Source organism: Nomascus leucogenys, chromosome X, assembly GCF_006542625.1.
Source record: "Nomascus leucogenys isolate Asia chromosome X, Asia_NLE_v1, whole genome shotgun sequence".
Lineage (NCBI taxonomy): Eukaryota > Metazoa > Chordata > Mammalia > Primates > Hylobatidae > Nomascus > Nomascus leucogenys.
Window position 1 is genome coordinate 17,509,776 of NC_044406.1, and position 22,450 is coordinate 17,532,225.

The following is a 22,450-nucleotide window of genomic DNA, read 5'->3' on the forward strand; positions in this document are numbered from 1 at the left end:
ACTCACCAGAACCTGACCATGCTGGCATCTTGATCTTGGACTTCCCAGCCTCCAGAATTAAGAGAAATAAATTTCTGTTGTTTAGACCACTCAATCTGTGGTATTTTGTTCTGGCAGCCCAAGTTGACTAAGAAAGTTACAGGGTAGTGTCAGAGGCATTTGAGCCAGAGAGACTCCATCTTGAATAGGGACTGGGTAAAATAAGGCTGAGACCTGTTGGGCTGCATTCACAGGAGGTTAGGCATTCTTAGTCACAGGATGAGACAGGAGGTCGGCACAAGATACAGGTCACAAAGACCCTGCTGATAAAACAGGATGCAGTAAAGAGGCCAGCCAAAATGCACCAAAAACCAAGATGACGACAAAAATGACCTCTGGTCGTCCTCACTGCTCATTATACGCTAATTATAATGCATTAGCACGCTAAAAACACTCCCACCAGCGCCATGACGGTTTACAAATGCCATGGCAACATCAGGAAGTTACCCTTTACAGTGTAAAAAGGGAAGGAACTCTCAGTTCCGGGAATTCCTTGCCCCATTCCAGAAAACTCATGAATAATCCACCCCTTGCTTAGCATATAATCAAGAAATAACTATACGTATTCTCAGTCGAGCAGCCCATGCCACTGCTCTGTCTATGCAGCAAACATTTTTTATTCCTTTACTTTCTTAATAAACTTGATTTCACTTTACTCTATGGACTTGCTCCTAATTCTTTCTTGTATAAGGTCCAAGAACCCTCTTTTGGGGTCTGGATCGGGACCTCTTTTAGTAACAGTAGCAGTCACCTAGCCATCCACCCTTAATGTTTCAATAGATGTTTTAACATTAAAGCTAGCCCTGTTGATACCGCATGTACTCTCGAAATACCAAATCCAAAGGACCAAGTGTCTAATTAGGACCCCCAAGATGCCCAAACAGAGAAATAGGAGTCTGGCCTGGGGGCAGCACAGCCTGGCAGAGGTATGCAAAACTGTGAGACATCCAGGCCAGTGTGCCAACTGAGGCCACCCTCCCAAACATCTCTGCCTGGTGTGGGTTCCAAAGATGAGATGAACCATGGAATGGAGAATTTCAAATACAAGGTCTTGAGGGGAAAAGGCTGGGTCCTATCACATGTCTGAACATATAGAGGGGCCCAGGCAGCCCTAAAATCCCCTAAAATGCACTAAGAGGCATAGATTGTGCCAAGGTTCAGATCCACTTCAGTCTGGGGAAGAAGGCAGGAGGAGGAGAAAGCTGAGGACATGGCTAAGAGGAGCAGTGACCATCGATGCAAAGCTTCGGAAACGGGTGTAGGTAGGCCCTTGAAACTGAGTGTCGGGCTCTGTTCTGTAAAGGTCTGAGAAGGACTCCTCATCCCAAGGGGCTATGCAGAGAGCTCACTACAGAAAAACTCAGGGAGGGAGGCCTGTGGAAGGGAGTTGGCTGCAGCCAGGATGTGGTTTGTAGGAGCCCCCGGGATGTGATCAAGCTTCTGAGGCAGAACTCAGAGATACACCCTCTGGGTACAGGTCAAAAAGACCTGAACTAGCTTGACTGGGGTGTCCAGAAAGTCAACTCTGTTGACCAGATCCCAAAACGGCCCAGGAACACAGAAGCATTCTCTCCATTGTCAGGCTTATTTCCAGCCATCTGACCGTTTGGTGTCATGCAGACAAAATATCTAGATACTGGCGAGATGCCCCTTAGAATAAACCCCATGGGGCTCCCCCTTTTTTTATCATAGGATTTTATTAAAATTAACAAAAGGAATTCCTGACTGTCGACCAGTTTTGCCTTAGTTGGGTTCCTTTAGAAGGTAACTCCGCTGGGCGTGGTGTCTCATGCTGTAATCCCAACATTTTAGGAGACCAAGGTGGGCGGATCACTTGAGTGAGGCCAGGAGTTGAAGACCAGCCTGGTCAACATGGTGAAACCCCATCTCTACTAAAAATACAAAAATTAGCTGGGGGTGGTGGCGGATGCCTGTAGTCCCAGCTACTTGGGAGGCTGAGGGAGCAGAATCGCTTGAACCTGGGAGGCGGAGGTTGCAGTGAGCCAAGATCACACCATTGCACTCCGGTCTAGGTGACAGAGCGAGAGTCTGTCTCAAAAAAAAAAAAGTAACTCCAAGGCTGGGCGTGGTGGCTCATGCCTGTAATCCCAGCACATTAGGAGGCCGAGGTAGGCAGATTGCTTGAGGCCAGGAGTTGGAGACCAGCCTGGCCAACATAGTGAAACCCCGTCTCTACTAAAAATACAAAAATTATGTGTTTTGTATTTCTTCTTCTTCTTTTTTTTTTTTTTCAGGCAGAGTCTCGCTCTGTCGCCCAGGCTGGAGTGCAGTGGCGCAATCTCGGCTCACTGCAAGCTCCACCTCCCAGGTTCACGCCATTATCCTGCCTCAGCCTCTCCGAGTAGCTGGGACTACAGGCGCCCGCCACCACGCCCGGCTAATTTTTTGTATTTTTAGTAGAGACGGGGTTTCACCGTGGTCTCGATCTCCTGACCTCGTGATCCGCCCGCCTCGGCCTCCCAAAGTGCTGGGATTACAAGCGTGAGCCACCGCGCCCGGCCCTTCCTTCTTCTTTCTTCTTCTGCTGCTTCTTCTTCGAGATGGAGTCTTCCTATATTGCCTAGGCTGGTCTTGAACTCCTGGGCTCGAGCAATCCTTCTGCCTCAGCCTGAATGTTATTCTCTTTGACTCATCCATGAAAGTGGATCCAATGTGTCTACATATATTTTTTTAAATTAAACTTTTATTGTAGTACAAATTATACACAAGGCCATCAGCAGTAGAAAGGATAAACCATGGTAGTCATGCAATGGAATATTATTCGGCAGTGACAATGATCCAACTATAATTAGTTGCTATTTAGGCCATGTTAAATAGTCCTTTGCAGGGACATGGATGAAGCTGGAAACCATCATCCTCAGCAAACTAACACAAGAACAGAAAACCAAACACCACATGTTCTCACTCATAAGTGGGAGTTGAACAATGAGAACACATGGACACAGGGAGGGGAACATCACACACTGGGGCCTATAGGGGGATGGGGGGCTAGGGGAGGAAAAGCACTAGGAGAAATACCTAAGGTAGGTGATGAGTTGATGGGTGCAGCAAACCACCATGGCACGTGTATACCTATGTAACAAACCTGCATGTTCTGCAAATGTACCCCAGAACTTAAAGTATAATAAAAAAAAATTTTAAATACAAAAATTAGCTGAAATACCCCGTCTTTACTAAAAATACAAAAATTGCCATGATGGCGTGCACCTGTAATTCCAGCTACTGGGTTGGGAGAATCACTTGAACCTGGGAGGCGGAGGTTGCAGTGAGCCAAGATCGTACCACTGCATTCCAGTCTAAGCGACAGAGCGAGACTCTGTCTCAAAAAAAAAAAAAAAGAGTATTAAAAAAGAAGAAGAAGAAGAAGGTAACTCTTTGGCACATATTCAAGATCAAGTAGTTTATTTAGGATGTGACCCCAGGAAACACAGATAGAATGAACACGTGAGTTGGGGCAGGAAGGCAGCCAAAAGATGGCATTATCAAGCCAGTCACCACTGGGGGCAATGGGAGTTTAGTCCTTCTGGGGAATTCTGGAAGCCAGTGTAGAACACTGGTCTGAATTGTCCCACTTGAGGGCAAAAGAGCTGGGGTATGGATCCACTGACTTGCATCAGGCATTGGTTAAGGGCTGCTCCTGGGGTGGGGTGGGAGCTGTTAATTCCCTGGCACTTCCAACCTGCAGCATGGATGTGTAAAGAGGGCCCCCACAGAGAAATGTGCAGCTCGTGGCTGGAAGGTGACTGGTGTGTACTATAATGGTGGGGCCAGGGATGTTGAAACAGACACCTAGTTGCTCTGGAATGAATGAGGAAGTGTGCGATAGTGAAGCCAGGAGAAAAAAGGGTGACTTCACGCCTGCCCCACCCCACTCTTTTCTCCATGTCAGTATCTGGGATCGTGTGTGTGTGTGTGTGTGTGTGTGTGTGTGTGTGTGTGTGTTTCAGTTTGGCGTGTGTTTGAGGAGGTTAGTGGTTTTTCTTCAGGTGTTATGAGATATTTGAGGAGAGTCCAGGTGAGGGAGATTTGAAAGAAGTTGCTATTCGAGGTTAAAAAAAGAGCACTGCGGCTGGGTGCAGTGGCTCACGCCTGTAATCCCAGCACTTTGGGAGGCCGAGGTGGGCAGATCATTTGAGGCCAGGAGTTCGAGACCAGCCTGGGCAACATGGTGAAACCCCCGTCTCTACTAAAAATACAAAAATTAGCCGGGTGTGGTAGCGGGCACCTGCAATCCCAGCTACTCAGGAAGCTGAGGCACGAGAATCGCTTGAAACCGGGAGGTGGAGGTTGCAGTGAGCCGAGATCGTGCCACTGCACTCCAGCCTGGGTGACAGAGTGAGACTCCATCTCAAAAAAAAAAAAAAAAAAAGAAAAAAGAAAAAGAAAAGAAAAAAAGAAGAGCCCTGGGCTTTGTCTGCTGCTTTAATGCAGGCTACACACAACCTGGTTCTGCCAGCAGTGCTGAGAGGACAAGCCCAGAGGGGCACTTGGGAGAGCTGTTTATCATCCATCAGTGGGCAACGGGCAAATGCTCCACATAATCCCCAGGAACATGGAGGCAGCTGTGTTCTAAAGCTTCGCTACTCAAAGTGCAGCTCCTCCGCCCCAACAGCAGCGTCACCTCAACTAGGAGCTGCAATGCAGAAATCTCTGGCCAGTCCCAAACCTGCTGAATCTGCATATGCATTTTAACAAGATCCCCAGGCAATCGTTTTGCATGTTGGCATTTGAAAGGCACTGCTGTGCATGACACTATCTGCTAATCGTTTTCCCTGCCTAAAACTTTGTCTCCCACCAAAATCAAATGGAATGTATTTGCTTCATTTCAGACAATATTTGCTCTATCCAGTTGGTCAAATGACCAGATTAGCTGAGTGGAGACAGAGAAAAATACTACTGTCAACCAATACACCACAAAATAAAGCATAATTTAGTTTTTCAAACCTCTTTCTTTCTTCCTTTCTTTGTCGTTTTTACTTTTCCTTGGCAAGACTAGGAATCAGTGCTGAATAAGCCTGTACCATTCTAAAGCTATTTGAGTGGTAAACCTTTGCCTCCGTATCTGCAAAACACATTCAGCAGTTCCAGGAGTTTTTTTTTTGTTTTTGTTTTTGTTTTTTCATTTCAAAAGAAATACAGCTAGGGGTGGGGATGGTGGGGGCAGGCGGGAAAAGAAAAAGCAAGCTAAAATTCTTAGGATATTTTAAAATGATATGATATAGGTAGTTGGTAAAGGAATAAATGAGCATAGAAACCAATTATTAGAAAAAAAAAGTATAGGCTGGGCGCGGTGGCTCACGCCTGTAAGGCCGAGGCGGGCGGATCACAAAGTCAGGAGATCGAGACCATACTGGCTAACACGGTGAAACCCAGTCTCTACTAAAAATACAAAAAATTAGCCAGGTGTGGTGGCACGCACCTGTAGTCCCAGCTACTCGGGAGGCTGAGGCAGAAGAATCTCTCTGGGAGGTGACACGAGGTTGCAGTGAGCCAAGATCGCACCACTGCATTCTAGCACTCCAGCCTGGGCGACAGTGAGACTCTGTCTCAAAAAAAAAAAAAAGAAAAAAAATTAAAGTGTAAAAACAACTAATGCTAGAACTTAATAAAAAAGTTACAGAAAGCCAGGCGCAGTGGCTCATGCCTGTAATCCCAGCAGTTTGGGAAGCCGAGGCGGGCGGGTTGCTTGAGGAGTTCAAGAAAAAAAAAAACTTAAAGAAAGTCTCATCATTGTCTATGGATACAGATGTGTGAGTTATGTCCAAAGGTGGCTACTAATCCTAATTGCATTCAGAGGAGAAAATAATTGACAGTAACCATAAAAACTATTAATATATTTAAAGCATTCTTTTAGGTATTTACCTGGTAGTAATGCACATATATGTTCACTACAAGATAGGCAAGAGAGTTACCCACAGCACCACTCATAAAAGCCAAAAACTGCTGGAAACCAAACAAAGGCCATCAGCAGTAGAAAGGATAAACCATGGTAATCATGCAATGGAATATTATTCGGCTGTGACAATCATCCAACTATAACCACATGCAACGATATGGAGGAAATTCACAAACAATACTGAGCAGAAGTCAGGTAGCCTGTCTGGTACCATATATAGGAAATTTAAGAACAGGTACAACATGTGGCATTTGAGGCAGAACAGTAGTCACCCTTGTGGGGCAGTGAGTGAAAGGAGGCAAGAGGAGGGCTTCTAAAGGCTGCTTGTGTTGGATTCTTGATCTGGGGGCTGGTGACAGGGGTATGCACAGTTTGTGAAAATTCATTGAGCTGTACATTTGTAATGTATATAATTTGTACTTCAATAAAAGTTTAATTTAAAAAATATATGTAGACACATTGGATCCACTTTTATGGATGAGTCAAAGAGAGTAACACTCAGGCTGAGGCAGAAGGATCGCTTGAGCCCAGGAGTTCAAGACCAGCCTGGGCAATATAGGGAGACCCCATCTCAAAAAAGAAGAAGAAGAAAGAAGAAGGAAGAAGAAGAAGAACCCTCTAAATATGTCCATGAAATACTACTTGACACACTTGCCTGCTTTCATAAGGATGGTTGCTAGAAATGATGAATCGTGATGAACAGGTGATCAATATCACAAGCATGAGTAATGGCGCCCAGCTCTTGACTCATGTATGAACTGTGAATACAATAAGCATTTGGCCCAGTTTAAAAAAAAAATCCTACTGGGTCAAGGGTGATGGTTTCTCCAAATACCCCAAAAACATGTGGTATATTTCTGTCAAAAAGCGAATCATCTGCTGACAAAATCATTAGTCGTGTTCATTTGTACAGATTTTTTCCTGGAAGCTTTAAAATCCACTACAAGAGCTTTCCCAAAAATCACAACTAATCTTCAAATAATACCTCAAAGGGAAACCACTTCAGTATACATCTTCCCAATCTTCCTCACTCTCTCCCCATATATTCAAGTCATGGATTTTAGACCAGTACAAAGCACTAAACATTTTTTGGTGCCCTTTTCTCAGATTTCAATAACACACACAGCTTATCACTTGCGTTATACCAGAGCTAACGTTGAAATGGGCACAGGAAATACTATTAACAAAGGCAGAGAAGAATGCCACTTCCTTTGCTATCCCCTTCTTCCCACCTAAAAATCCACGTGATCCTCCCAAATGAAGTGTTTCAAAAATTTACACGTCAGAATCCCAAGATAAAACATGTCAATTTTGTGGAATCTGAGAACCAGTCTTGTAGTTAGGAGGGCCAGGAAAGTCCCACACTGAAAAATGTGACACTAATGATCCCTGGAATTCTATCACTGTTTTTTTCTTGGTAAAATGTAATTCCCCTTTGTCTAGAAACCCTAATAATCAGGATCCTAACACAGAAATATGAATCTCTTTATCAGATGATTGTCTTCACTGTAAACTTCTAGACTAGCCCCAGACACAAGAATGTACTCTTGGGGAAAGACAACAAGAGGACATTTAGTGAGTGTCTTCCATGTGCTGAGAATCACGCATGAAGGATTAAATGTATCATTTATTCATCAAATATTTATTAAACACCAAAATTGAATACTACATGCCAAATACTATTCTAGGCACTGGGGGTAAAGATGTGGACCCTGCTCACATTCTAGTGTGAGGAGGGTGGAAGGAGGAGAAGAGAACATTAAATGTACAAATCAACAAGGAAATTAACAGAAAATAAATACAGCATTGAGAATTAGAGTAAGGTGAGATGATATAGAAGGTAACCTGGTGGCTATTTTGGATCAGGTCATCAAAGAGGAGATATTTAAACTGAGATCTGAATGATGAGGAACCAGCAATAAGAAGATGAAGGAGGGACCAGGCACAGTGGCTCACGCCTGTAATCCCAGCACTTTGGGAGGCCGAGGCGGGTGGATCACCTGAGGCCAGGAGTTTGAGACCAGCCTGGCCAACATGGCAAAACCCTGTCACCTCTACTAAAAATACAAAAATTAGCTGGGTGTTGTTGCATGCACCTATAATCCCAGCTACTCAGGAGGCTGAGGCACAAGAATCACTTGAACCCGGGAGGCGGGGGTTGCAGTGAGCCAAGATTGAGCCACTGCACTCCAACCTGGGTGACAGGGAGAAACTCTATCTCAAAAAAAAAAAAAAAAAAACAAACCAGAAGATGAAGGAGAGGACAGAAAGAACATTCCAGGCAGAACAGTTAGTATAAAAGACTAAAATGAGGTTAATGTGCTGGAAGAATCAATGAAGAAGCACAGTCAGCAACAGATATAGAACAGGGGCAGGGACCAGAACATGGCAGACTTCCATAGTCCAGTAGGGAATGACACAATCCAACTAATGCTTCTAAGAAGATACTCTAGCTGCCATGTGGATATCGGATTCTAGGAGGCCACTACAATCATCCAAGAAAGAGATGGAGAAGGACTGAAATATAGTGGAATAGTAGGAGTAGAGAGAAGTGGGAAGACTTGGGATACAGTTTAGAAGCCAAATTGACAAGATTTGTTGATGGGTTGGATGTGGGGCATGAAACTTGTAGGTGTGGAGCTTGAACGATGGAGTGAATGGTGATGTCATGGACTGAGATGGATTTCACAGGGAGAGAATCAGGTTTTGCATGAAGGTGACAGGGAATCAGGATTTTGCTTTGGAAAATATTGAGTTTGAGATGCCTCTTAGAGATTCACACAAATTATTAAGTCTTAAGTGTAGGAAAGGTCACAACTGGAGGTACCGGCATCTAGATGGAATGGAAAGCCATAGGAATGAATGGGCTCATCCCAGGAGAGTAGGTAGAAAGAGAAGAACAGTTCTCAGTGCCTTGGAGGGGCATCAACCTTCGTAGGTAGAACGGAGGATGAGGAGACTTAGAATGAGCTACCAGCAAGACAGGAAAACCAAGAGAGCGTAGGATACTGGAGGCCACAAGAAGAAAGTGGTCAAAGAAGGAGGGAATGACTGTCAAATCCTGCCGCCAAGTAAAACATGTAAGTAAAGAAGTGATGGCTGTATTTGCCAATCTGGATTCACTGAGGACTGACAATGTGGAGTGATAAAATATGAGCATCCTTTTAAGAAGATCCTCTGAGAAGGAGTGACTAGAAATGGGGGTGGGGAATGAGTGGAGGGGAATATGGAATTGATGAAGATATTAGACATTAGAGCAGTATCGTAAGCTGATGGGAATGATCTAGAACAGGGAGAGAGGAGTTCATTAGGCAGAAAAGAGAGAAGGAAACAATACATAATTAAGTCCTTTACAATTTGTGCACTAAAATAATTAAGTATAGTAACGAATTGCAGGCCTATTTTGAAAATATGAATTCATTATTTCATACCAAAAATAAATAGATGAATCAATCAATAAATAGGGGAGAAGGAAGGGCTCTGGACCAAATGTGGAGGGAATACTAGAGTCGAAAATTATTATTTTCAACCATATTAAAGACTAGATCATACAAAAATCATCACTGGATGCTAAATCTAAAGGGAATTACTATTATTATTATTATTATTTTCAGACAGGGTCTTCCTCTGTCACCCAGGCTGGAGTGCAGTGGTCCAATAATGGTTCATTGCAACCTCCATCTCCTGGGTTCAAGTGATCCTAATACCTCAGCCTCCCAAGTAGCTGGGACCACTGGCACATACCACCATGCCTGGCTAATTTTTTAATTTTCTTTGTAGAGACGGGGTCTTACTACGTTGCCCAGGCTGGTCTGGAACTCCTGGGCTCAACTGATCCTCCACGTAAACCTCCCAAAGTACTGGGATTACGGCGTGAGCCACCACACCTGGCCCTAGAGGGAAATTTTGAGCAGGATATTTGTGTCTTCCCACAGACTGGGGATTTGGAAAGAAAAACCAATAACTACACAGTGGAGAAATTAGACAATGCCTTGGCCAAGTGATCAAAATTAACATCACCAATGAGGAAGAGATGGACATTATGAGCCTCCAAAATAAGATACCCTGAGAAGGACATAATGTCATCCATGCAGTGTTCAGGCTAAAAATACATAACCTGAGTCCAATCACAAGAGACATCGGACTAATCAGACATGATTAACATTCTATTAAAAAAAAAAAAAAAGGCCGGGTACAGTGGCTCACGCCTGTAATCCCAGCACTCAGCACTTTGGGAGGCTAAGGCAGGTGGATCACGAGGTCAAGAGATCAAGACCACCCTGGCCAACATGGTGAAACATCGTCTCTACTAAAAATACAAAAATTAGCTGGGCATGGTGGCTCGTGCCTGTAATCCCAGCCACTTGGGAGGCTGAGGGAGAAGAATCTCTTGAACCCGGGAGGTGGAGGTTGCAGTGAGCCGAGATCGCGCCACTGTACTCCAGCCTGGTGACAGAGCGAGACTCTGTCTCAAAAAAAAAGGAGATGGCATAGTCTATATTCAACACAAATATCTATGTTACAAAGGACAAAGAAAGGCAATAGAAGTGTTCCAGACTAAAAGAGACTAAGAGACATGACAACTAGATGCAACAACCCTAAACCTGCCAGCGCGGTGCCTCACACCTGTAATCTCAGCACTTTGAGAGGCTGAGGCGGGCAGATCACCTGAGGTCAGGAGTTTGAGACCAGCCTGGCCAACGTGGCAAAACCCCATGTCTACTAAAAATACAAAAATTAGCTGGGAGTGGTGGTACGCGCCTGTAATCCCAGCTACTCGGGAGGCTGAGGCAGGAGAATCACTTGAACCTGGGAGGCAGAGGTTGCAGTGAGCTGAGATTGTGCCACTGCACTCCAGCCTATCTCAATCAATCAATCAATCAATCAATGCAACAACCCTAAACTGGATCCTGTACTAGAAGGAAAAAAATGCTGTAAAGGATGTTATCAGGTCTATTGTCAAAATTGGAATACAAATGGCAGATTAGATAACAGTATCTTATCAAAATATTTACTGAGATTGATAACAGTGCTGTGATTATTTGAGAGAATATTCTTATACTTACGAAATCCCTACTGAAGGATTTAGGAGTTAAAGTTCTTGCTGCATGAAATTTATCCTCAAATGGTTCAGGAAAATTCTAGGTACGCAAGCAAGAGTGTAAATGATAAAGCAAACAGGATAAAATGCTAACAATAGAGGAATCTGGATTAAGGGCATAGGGGTGTTCTTTGTACTTTTTAAAAAAAATGTTCAACTTATTTGTAAAGTTTAAAATTATTTCTAAATAAAAAGTTAAGGCCGGGTGCGGTGGCTCACGCCTGTAATCCCAGCACTTTGGGAGACTGAGGCAGGCAGACCACCAGAGGCCAGGAGTTCGAGACCAACCTGGCCAGCATGGCGAAACCCCATCTCTACTGAAAATACAAAGAAAAATAGCCAGGTGTGGTGATGGGCACCTGTGGTCCCAGCTACTCAGGAGGCTGAGGCAGGAGAATCACTTGAACCCGGGAGGCAGAGGTTGCAGTGAGCCGAGATTGCACCACTGCACTCCAGCCTGGGTGACAGGGCAAGAATCTGTCTCAAAAAAAAAAAAAAAAAAAAAGCAAAAAAAAAAGTCCCTGAGAAGACAAAGAGGATGAGGGACCCAGAGCCCAGAAAAGAAGCCAGTTTTTGATCCATTAGGGACATTTCAGTCACAGTTTCACAGTGGCACTGGGGAATTGTACAAATATGGGCCTGTTGGGGGTCCAGGTAGTGGGATATGAGGAGGCTCCTGTTGAATGAGCCAGAATCAGCAACTGATCTAGGAGGGGCAGAGGAAATAAAAGGTGTCAAACAGCTGTTTTGGAGAATGGAAAAACAAACCCACTAGGCAAGCATGGTAGGACTGCAGGCCATGTTGAAGGTCCATTTGAGGTTTATTAAGGTCAGGAACAAGACCTGGACATCGGTATTGATTTATCAAGCTCCCCCAGTGATTCCAATAGGCAGCGGGCTTTCAGAACCACTGTGCCACGGCAGGGTTTCTCAACCTTGGCACTATTAATGCTTGGGCCGGATCACCGTTTGTTGGGGTGAGATGGCTGTGCTGTGCACTGTAGGCTGTTTAGCAGCATCCCTGACCTCTCCCCACTAGACGCCAGTAGCACCTCCAAACCCTGCCAGTCATGACAACTAAAAACGTCTCTTGACATTGTCAAATGTCCCCTGGGAGGCAAAATCACCTCCAGTTGAGAACCACTATGCTAAGCCATAAACATGACAGGCTTACAAAGGTCAGGAATTGTGCACACTCCTTGCTCTAGCTAGGAGCTTGTGATGAAGAACACAGGCTCTGAAATCAGATGGTCTGTATTCAAACCCTGGACCCACTGCTTACCTTCTGTATGACCTTAGACAAGTAACTTAACTTCTCTGTACCTCAGTTTCCTCATCTGTAAAATGATGAGAATTGTACCTGCTTCCAGAGGTTGGGAGGATTAAATGAGTTAACAGATGTAAAGCAATAAGAATAGTAACTGCTCAGTAAATATTAGCTATCATTATTATTATGAGAGTGTCAGAAATATAGTGGCTACCAGGTGAGTGTGTATTGGTTAATGAACTGCTTACAGTAAAATACTCCATGCTTAACCTAAAGAAATTTCCACACTAACATTGGAACAGAAAGGCAGGGCACATTACACCTCTTAGGACAAGTGTCAGATTTTATCTATATTCTAGGCCCATTCATTTGGTCATTTGACACGTGGATAAAGCACCTACTACGTCCCACTGTTCTAAGTCCTGACAACACAATGATGAGCAAAATACACAAAGTCCCTGCCTTCCTGGAGCTTATATTCCAGCAAAGAAAAGAAGACGCAGCATCAGTAAACGAATAACTAAATAACATAATTGCAGGTAACAGTGATACAAAGAAAACAGAAGTGGGATAAGGGAATGGACGCTTCCTGTGGTAAGTGGGGAGTACGGTTTTAGAATGAGGGTTAGAGAAGACCCAAATGAAACAAAGAAACTATCTGGTGAAATGGTGTTCTGGGCAGGTAGCATGGCAAACGCTTGGCCTGGGTGAGGAACACAAGCACGGAGGAGGCTGTGTTTGGAGAAGTTGAGAATAGGGGGTAAAGGAGGTACCAGTGAGGCCCTAGGGATTGATTGTAAGTATGGTAGGAGGCGGCGCGGTGGCTCCCGCCTATAATCCCAGCACTTTGGGAGGTCGAGGCAGGAGGATCACTTGAGGCTAGGAGTTCAACAGACTGGCCAACATGGTGAAACCCTATCCCTACTAAAAATACAAAAATTAGCCAGGTGTGGTTGCATGAGCCCAGGAGTTTGCGGCTGCAGTGAGCTATGATCACACCACTGCACTCCAGCCTAGGCTACAGACTGAGACCCCATCTCGTCTAAGAAAAACAAAAAGTGCAGGCCGGGTGCAGTGGCTCATGCCTGTAGTCTCAGCACTTTGGGAGGCTGAGGCAGGAAGCCTGCTTGAATCCAGGAGTTCGAGACCAGCCTGGGCAACACAGGGAGACCTCTTCACTACAAAATTTTTTTTTTAATTAGCCAGGCATGGCGGCACAAGCCTGTAGTGCCTCCAGCTGCTCAGGAGGCTGAGGTGAGAGGATCGCTTAAGCCCGGAAGGTTGAGGCTGCAGTGAGCCATGATCATGACACTGCACTCCAGTCTGGGCAAAAAACGAGATCCTGTCTCAAGAGAAAAAAAGTCCGGGCGCGGTGGCTCATGCCTGTAATCCCAGCACTTTAGGAGGCCGAGGTGGGTGGATCAACTGAGGTCAAGAGTTCGAGACCAGCCTGATCAATATGGTGAAACCCCGACTCTACTAAAAATATAAAAATTAGCCAGGCATGGAGGCATGAAACTGTAGTCCCAGCTACTAGGGAGGTGAGGCAGGAGAATTTCTTGAACCTGTGAGACAGAGGTTACAGTGAGCCAAGATCGCACCACTGCACTCCAGCCTGAGCAACAGAGCGAGATTCCGTCTCAAAAAAAAAAAAAGTGTGGAAAGAGGTCATTAGGGGAGTTTGAGTCATGGACTTATAAGACTGCACGTATTGGCTATTCTGTGGGGTCAAAAGTAGACACTGAAAGACTGGTTTAGAGGCTACACAGTAATTCAAGAGAGAAATGGGTAGTTACAATGATCTCAGAGCATAATAAATGAACTTACTTTGCATCATAGCAGGATCTGATATAAAATGAATCTGTTCTGGACACAATCCAGCAGTTTGGGGGCTTAGAAACTAAATGAGCAGTTTTACAAAACAATGTTTTTCAAACTATGGGTCAAAAAATCAAATGAAAGGGTGGTCAAATCAATTTGGAAAATCATGATCATCAGTTTAAAATGAAATAGAACAGATGAAAGATAATTGAAAATATCAATACATTGCACACAGGAAAAAGACAAAGACTTTGTGAGAGTTTGTTTCCATTACATACAAGTATGTTTGCACTGAGTTGAAATATAAAATGTGGCCAGGTGTGGTGGCTCACGCCTGTAATCCCAGCACTTTGGGAGGCCGAGGCGGGTGGATCACGAGGTCAGGAGTTCAAGACCAACCTGGCTAAGATGGTGAAACCTCATCTCTACTAAAAATACAAAAAAAAAAAATTAGTCGGGTGTGGTGGTAGGCACCTGCAATCTCAGCTACTCGGGAGGCTGAGGCAGAGAGTTGCTTGAACCTGGGAGGCAGAGGCTGCAGTGAGCCAAGACTGCGCCACTGCACTCTAGCCTGGGCAACAGAGTGAGACTTTGTCTCAAAAAAAATAAAAAAAATTAAAAAAAAAGACAGAAAAAAAGAAATATGAAATGTACTTATTGTGAATGGTGAGCAAAAAAAGTTTGAACACTAGAAAAGGCTACCTTGTTTATACATGAGTAGGTTATAAACTGTCTCTTGATTCTCTTTCTTCCTCAGTACACCCAGCATTCCCCCAAATAAGAACATTATTTAAAAAACCTCCAAAGGTAGGTTCTTCATCATCTAAATAAAATGAATTGCCAGGCGCAGTGGCTCATGCCTTTAATCTCAGCACTTTGGGAGGCCGAGGCGGGTAGATCACTTGAGGTCAGAAGTTCGAGACCAGCCTGGCCAACACGGCAAAACCCCGTCTCTACTAAAAATACAAAAATTAGCCAGGTGTGGTGGTGCACAGCTGTAGTCCCAGCTACTCAGGAGGCTGAGGCAGGAGAATCACCTGAACCCAGGAGGCGGAGGCTGCAGTGAGCCGAGATTACTACCACTGCTCTCCAGCCTAGGTGACAGAGCGGGACTCTATCTAAATAAAATAAAATAAAATGAATTGACTTAATGCTACACTAACTTCTCCTCCAGTGAGATCAAAATATGAACTTCCAAAGTCAAGAAGCGAACTAACTGATCCTAAACCTCTTAGACTTTCAATAGGAAAAAAAAAAAAAGAATTCCAGGCAGAACAAGAAATTTTAAAATTAAACTTTAGACTTTTAGCAAGCTAACAATGGAAAAGAAACCTCCTGAGGATAATTAAGGTAGCTACCAGAACCCTATGGCAAGCACAATAGTTAATGGTAAAATAGTAGCAACTACTACTCAACATTATCCTACAGGGAAGCCTAGCCACTAAAGCAAGAAAATGAAATGAGGTAAAAATATTGGAGGGAAAATTCCCTATATTATTGCCATTTGCAATTTGACTGTGTACTTTGAAAATCCAAGAAAATCAACTGAAAAACTATTAGAACTAAGAAAAGTTCAGTAAAATGGCTTGAATGTAAGATAAAGGTACAAAAAACAATTAATAGCCTTCCTACTCACTACCATAGAAAATGAAGTGGGAAAAAAGGATACAATTTCTTTTTGTTTTTCTTTTTCTTTTTTGAGAGAGTTTCGCTCTTATTGCCCAGGGTGAAGTGCAGTTGCCCAATCATAGCTCACTGCAGCCTCAAACTCCCCAGCTCAAGAGCTCCGTCTGCCTCAGCCTCCTGAGTATCTGGGACTACAGGTGCATGCTACCATGCCCAGATAATTTTTAAATTTTTGTGTAGGGACGGGAATGTTGCTATGTTGCCCAGGCTGTTCTTGAACTCCTGGCCTCAAGCGATCCTCCCACCTTAGCCTCCTGAGTAGCTGGGAATACAGGCACGAGCCATTGTGCCCGGCTATCAGTTTTGATAAAGCTCACATACAACATAGCCATCTTCTACGTGTTTACCTGAGTGAAATGAAAGTTTACATTCATCCAAAAAGCCATATGTGATTATTTATATTGGCTTTATTCATAATCATCAATAGTTGGTAAGTGGATAAACAAACTTTGGGATACTGCTCAGCAACAATAAGGAATGAAGTATCGATCCGTGCAACATAGATAAACCTCAAATGCATTATGCTAGGTGAAAGAAGCCAGGCTCAGAAGCCTACAGAGTACATAAGTTCTTTTACAGGACATTCTGAAAAGAACAAAATTATAGGGACAGCAAACAAATCAGTGGTTGCCAGGGGCTGAGAGTTGGGGGAGGCTGACTACAAAGAGTCAACAGGGAATTCCTTGGAGTGGTAGAATTCTTCTACATCCTGATACGGTGGTGGTTACATGACTATATACATTTATCAAAACTTCTAGAACTGTACACTGAAAAGAGTGAATTTTACTGTAATAAGTTACACTTCAATTTGAAAAACATGGAGTAGACTGAAGAATTCATTAAATCGATTTGTAAAATGGGACAGTGTTTACCACAATTTATTTGATTGCGGGAATTTATTTTATGATAGCTTTCCCCAAACGTTAGCCCGTTTCTTAAGTTCCATCACCCACCACCTCACACCATGATCCCAAAATAAGTTCCATGCGGATTAAATACCTACACATTTTTGAAACCATAAACATTTTAAAAGAACTTTTTTCTTCCTATCTTGTGGTCAGGAAAACCTTTCTCAGTGAAGCATAAAAACTAGCTCCCAGGTTTTGACTAAAGTCAGAATCCCTCCTTTCTATCTTTTGAACCATGGACATTACAGAAACACCTCCCTCTCCCTCCTTTTGTTAATTTAATGGCACTCTTCCCAGTTTGGATCGTGTATTTGAAAGCGACTTGACACGCTCAGGCAGAAAAGTGGAAAAATGTGTTTTTCAGTTTCATCTGAGCCGTCAAAGCACCAAGAACATATGTCGTGATGTCCTCCTCTGAGTCCCCACAATGATCACATCAGCCATGGAAAATCAGCCTCTTTGCTGGCTCTTCCTTGCACCTGAGCAAACTCACTTTGCCATTTCTGGAAGGCTGTTCATGGTACCAAAAACACAGCAGCTTTCCTTTCCCTGCCAAACCCGCCAATGAAATGCCACTTCTCTGACTTTTTCTCCCTCTGCTGAACAAAATCATATCTATAGTTAGAGTACAATCTTTTTCTTTTCTGTATTTCCAACATTTCTTTTTTCTAGAAAAATACACACACCTGGAATCTGTGTTTTTTTGGCAAGATTTCTTCACAGACAAAATACTGATGCTGGCCCTCCCTTTCTTCAGTGTTTTTCAGTAGCTAAATATGCTCTATCCTCCTTATAATGAAAGTCACCTTGCAGGGATGTGGGAGTGATAAAAGCAGAAGGGAATCCGATCCGGGCTGGCATCACGCTGAGGCCCTGTAAAACAATACTCCTGAACAGCTACAAAATTTGGCCACTTTTTGTTTTCCAGCTTTGCATTTGAGCTGTGAAAGCTGCCAAACCAAGCAATGTCCAGCTCATCTTAGATCTTAACTAAGCAAAATTTTATGAGATGCTAAATAGAGACGCCCCAATCCTTTGGAAATAACACACAACTTGTCAATAAACTTACAAAGTTATTTCAATATCAAACTTAATCGTATTGTCTATCAATAATTAAGCTCCTAATAAATTGTTAACTGTTGATATTAATAAAGCAATAAATTTTGTCACACCATGCATGCCTGGGTATGCTCTTAGACTTATCTCTTCAGATAGCCAAAGAGGAGCTGAAAAAGATTGGAGATAACTGCAACATCTAGCTAGTCTTCCCTTAATAAACCTCTACTCTCCATCACCCACCATCTCAAACCCTGATCAAAAAATGGGTTCTCGGCCGGGCACGGTGGCTCACGCCTGTAATCCCAGCACTTTGGGAGGCCGAGGCGGGCAGATCACGAGGTCAGGAGATCGAGACCATCCTGGCTAACACAGTGAAACCCCGTCTCTACTAAAAATACAAAAAATTAGCCGGGCGTGGTGGTGGGCACCTGTAGTCCCAGCTACTTGGGAGGCTGAGGCAGGAGAATGGCGTGAACCCGGGAGGCGGAGCTTGCAGTGAGCCGAGATTGCGCCACTGCACTCCAGCCTGGGCGACAGAGCAAGACTCCATCTCAAAAAAAAAAAAAAAAAAAATAGGTTCTCTTTCCACGTATGGTGACTATTAGGATCAGCTACATAATTTGTGGGACCCAGTGCAAAATGAAAAGGAGAGGCCCCTTGTTCAAAAATTAAGAATTTCGGCATTAAACCAAGTGCAGGATGCATGTCCATGAAGCCAGCCCTGCTATCAGATCGTGTATTTGACTAGAAGTTGGTAAGAAAAGTAAAACATTTCGCTATTAAATGAGTAGTGAAGGAAATCAAAACATTTTACCCCAAAATATATTTCTTTGACATATTTTGAAATGGTTGTTTAGAAAGCCAGCCAGTAGAGCTAATGCAAAGCTGTCCTTGGTGTGGGAGATTTGCATTTGTAGAGAATCTGCACGGATGTGGGCAGGCTTTATCGAGGTCCTCCCTTGTCCAGATCTAAGAGAAATTAACTGAGGATCTGACCCCTTTAAAGGTCTGAAAGAAACATTTACTGTCTATTCGCTCCAAGGGTTGCCACCTGTGAGGTTTCATTGACATCTTCAGACCATTTTTGCTGGACAGGCCTCCTCTTCTCCCCCTCTCACAACCTCTTTTACCACCATTACCTGTTTGGGGCCATGCGTTGAGCCCCCTTTCTTTCTGTAACCTCAAGATAATCTACAAGCTTCTGTACCCCACTGGGGGGCTGGGGGTAATCACTCTATTATTCTCTCCCCGTGGACACATTAATAGATTCACATGCCTTTTCTCCAATCAATCTGCCTTTGTCAGTTAATTTTTCAAGCGAACCTTCAGGGGGCAAAGGGAACGTTTCCCTTGGCCTTTATAGTAGCAAGTGTTTTTGTGTGCGTTTGGGGGTAGAGGTGGCAAAGAGGTATTAAAGCTATATATATTGTAAAGTCTTAGGACCTCGTCTCCCGATCTCCCACTTTTCCTAAGGTTTTCAGCCTGTTGGCAAAAAGTACTTCCGTAGGGCCTGCCGGATAAAGTGTGGTCCATGGAACAGCATCAGCAGCCTCTGGGAGCTTCTTAGAAATTCGGACGCTCGGCCCCCACCCCAGACCTGCGGGATCAGAGTCTCATTTTAACGGGATCCCTGGGGGATTATCGTGCACAGTACAGACTGTCACTGTCGAAGCAGCCACCGAAAACCTGTCCCCTGCTTCCTCTGGCTCTCGGGAGGTCAGCTCTCTCCTTCCCCCTCACTTTTTATCGGGTTCCGGAGCCTCGAAACTCGAGTCCCTGCCGAAATGCGCTCACTCCGAGACCACGAGACCCCTCCTTCCCCGGCGTGCTCACCCTCTGGCTCCGGGCCGCCGCTCCGTCCCTCGGCGCCCGGGGCCACCTGTTCGGGGCCGCGCCGAGTGGTGCCGCCCCAAGCCGTCCGGGGCCCGGGCGCGTTCGCGCTCCGCCAGCACCGCCGCAGCCCGGCCAGGCGCGCGGAGCCGGGCTCCCGGGAGTTGGCGTCTAGCACACCACCCGCGCGAGTCAGGCTCGTGGCTCAGTTTCCCGCGGGTTGGGGAGAGTCCGGCTCCGTCCGAAGGTTTTGGAGACGCGCGTCTCCCCTTGGAGCCCCCTTTCCCACGGCGCGCGGGCTCCCCCCGTCGGGGAACCAGTCCCGGGGCTGGGAGCTATGCCTCCGCCTTTCAGGACGGTCCCGGGCCCCGGCTAGGAACCGCAGCCGGGCGGAAGGCGCGTTCTTCCCGCCGGCCCGCCGCCCTCCGGGGCTAGACGCTGCGCCCGAGCCTCCAGCGCCCGTGGCCGGCTGTGCGAGTCTGAGTCTCAGGACCCCAAGGGGCCAGACCCGTCCCGGCGCCGAGCGCTTACCTGCCGCTCGCGTCCTCGGGGCTGGCTGCTGGCGCCGTCCGGCCCGCCTTTTCCCCTCTCCGGGGCTGCGGCCCTCCTCCCCCCGCCCGCGGCCTGGGCACCGCCCCCGCCGCTCCCGGCCCGCTCCGCCGCCAGCTCTCCAGCTGCCCAGCGCGGCGTGGCGCGTCCGGCGCTCGGCGGCGAGGCTGGGCGCGGAGGTGGGGAGCGGGCGGGGCGCGGAGGGAGGAGGGGGAGCGGGCAGCGCGGCCGGCCGAAGCCCGGCTGGGAGCTCGGGGCCGGGGAGAGGCGGGGGCGGCGAGCTCGGCCGCCCACCCCACCGCAGCCGGGGGCCCCGCGGCGCTCCTGGGCTCCAGGCACTGTGGGACCCTCGGATGCCCGGCGTCCAGCCCAGCGCGCTCCTCCTTGGGGACCCCAACGGACCCCAACCTCCAGACTCAGCGGCTCACCTTTAGGGCTCGCCCCGGTACCCATATGCCCGTTTCAGTGTTGCACGCTGTGATGGGTGGGAGCCCCGAGGGCGCACTTCTGCCAAGATATCCCTGAATCCGGAGATCAGATGTCAGACCACTTGAGAGGGGGATTTGGAGACAGCACTAAATGAGAAATGTCCCAGTAAAGGATTCAGCTCGATGGTTTCCTGGTGGAGGACTGAAAGTAACACCGGGTTCCTAGAAACCGGGATCTCGGGCGCTCTGCCTGCTGGGGGTCGAGGTGGAGGGGGTAAAGTGAGTTGTCCCTGGTCCCCTCTACCTTTCTGTCTCCGCATCTCTCCTGCATGGTCATAGAATAAAAACTAGATCTGGATAGGACTTACAGATCCCCTAAGCAATTTGTCAAAGTACCCTATTTTACAGATGGGAAAATGGAGGCTCAGTTCTACAATACGAATTAGTTGTAGAGACCAGGGAAAAAATAAGCGCTCTGAATTCCCTCTCCCGCTCATTTTACTGCCCCTCTCCCCCGCCGCCTTTATAGTCGAATAACACCTGTATTTGCAAAATGCTTTATCGTTTTAAAAGCATCGTTCTCTTTCGTTAAACCTGCAGGACAATATACCATTTTTTCTTTACAACTAGAACAAAATTCTGGATTCTGAATTGCATTCACAGCCCTGGAGACGCGATGGTTATCAAGTGCAGATCTTTAAGGCACATCCCGGCTGACTCTGCCATTTTAGACACATGATGGGCGAGATGTATATTCTGCTTTGCAGGAGGGGTTGAATTTGTTTTGCAAACACCAGTTTATTAACACTCACAACATTCTAACTGAATAAATGAATGGACAGTGTTTTCAGAGAGACTTTTAACTGGTTGGATTAAGGGAGAGTAGAGTCAGGAAGCTCATCCAGGTTACATAAATTAAAAGTTTTGATGAAGGGGAAAATGGTGTATTTAATAAACACACCCAGTATTACTCCAACGGGTTAAATTGGTTCCGTTTCAATGAACTTAACACGTATTTTTAACTTACATATAATTTTTGCATATTAACTTCTTTATTTTTGCTTTACGTAGACCTCATACCTAAAGAATTTTCATACACCGCTAGTGGGAGTGTAAATTTCTACAAGCATTTTGGAAAACTCTTTGGCAGAATCTATTAAAGCTGAGAGTACAGCTACCCTCTGACCAGCAATTCCCCTTCTGGATGTACACACAACCTCAATCAGTGTGTATGTTTACCAAAGGATATGAACTAGAATATCATACCAGTATATTTGCAATAGCCCAGATTGGAAATGACCCAGATGCCCACCAACAGAATGGATCGCAGGCATTGTGATGGTATAGCCACAAAGCGGAATCCCAGACAGCAATGAGACTGCATGAACCACTGCTATGCTTAATATAGACGAACCTCGGAAACAATGTTGAGTGAAGAGGTCAGGCACAAAAACACAGACACTACATGATTCTGCTTCTGTAAAGGATAAAACAGGCAAAACTAACCTATGCTGTTAGAAGTTAGGATAGCGGTCACTGGAGAGTAAGAAGGGCTTATGGGTAATGTCTGGCTTCTTGATCTGGGTACAGTTTAAACGGATCTATGAGCACTTTTCTGTATGTATGTCTCACGTCAATAACAAGTTAATATATGTCTCTCTCATATTAACCGTTGCTTGAATTTCTAAAGTTAAGAGTGATACCAGAGTAAGTATGCTTTTCCTTTAAACAAACTTGCTGTTTAAAAAAGGACTTTAAGGCTCTTTGGGAGGCTGGGGTGAGGGGATTGCTTGAGCCCCGGAGTTCAAGACCAGCCTGAGCAACATAGTGAGACTCCATCTCTGT

General features: G+C 45.5%; 1 protein-coding gene across 8 annotated transcripts in view; it reads right to left on the minus strand.

Annotated features, from left to right (window-relative positions):
• The window catches only part of ADGRG2 (adhesion G protein-coupled receptor G2), a 136,012-nt gene extending 115,666 nt beyond the window's left edge, over positions 1–20,346 (minus strand). For 5 of the 8 annotated variants that reach the window (XM_003261124.2, XM_003261123.2, XM_003261122.2 and 2 more), the window contains exon 1: positions 20,160–20,271. The gene's annotated coding sequence lies outside the window, so the exon portion shown is untranslated. Of the gene's footprint in view, positions 1–20,159 lie in introns of all 8 variants that reach the window. The other 3 variants (XM_003261121.2, XM_003261120.2, XM_012500945.2) reach the window with 1 other exon arrangement.
• Positions 20,347–22,450: the final 2,104 nt, after the last annotated feature.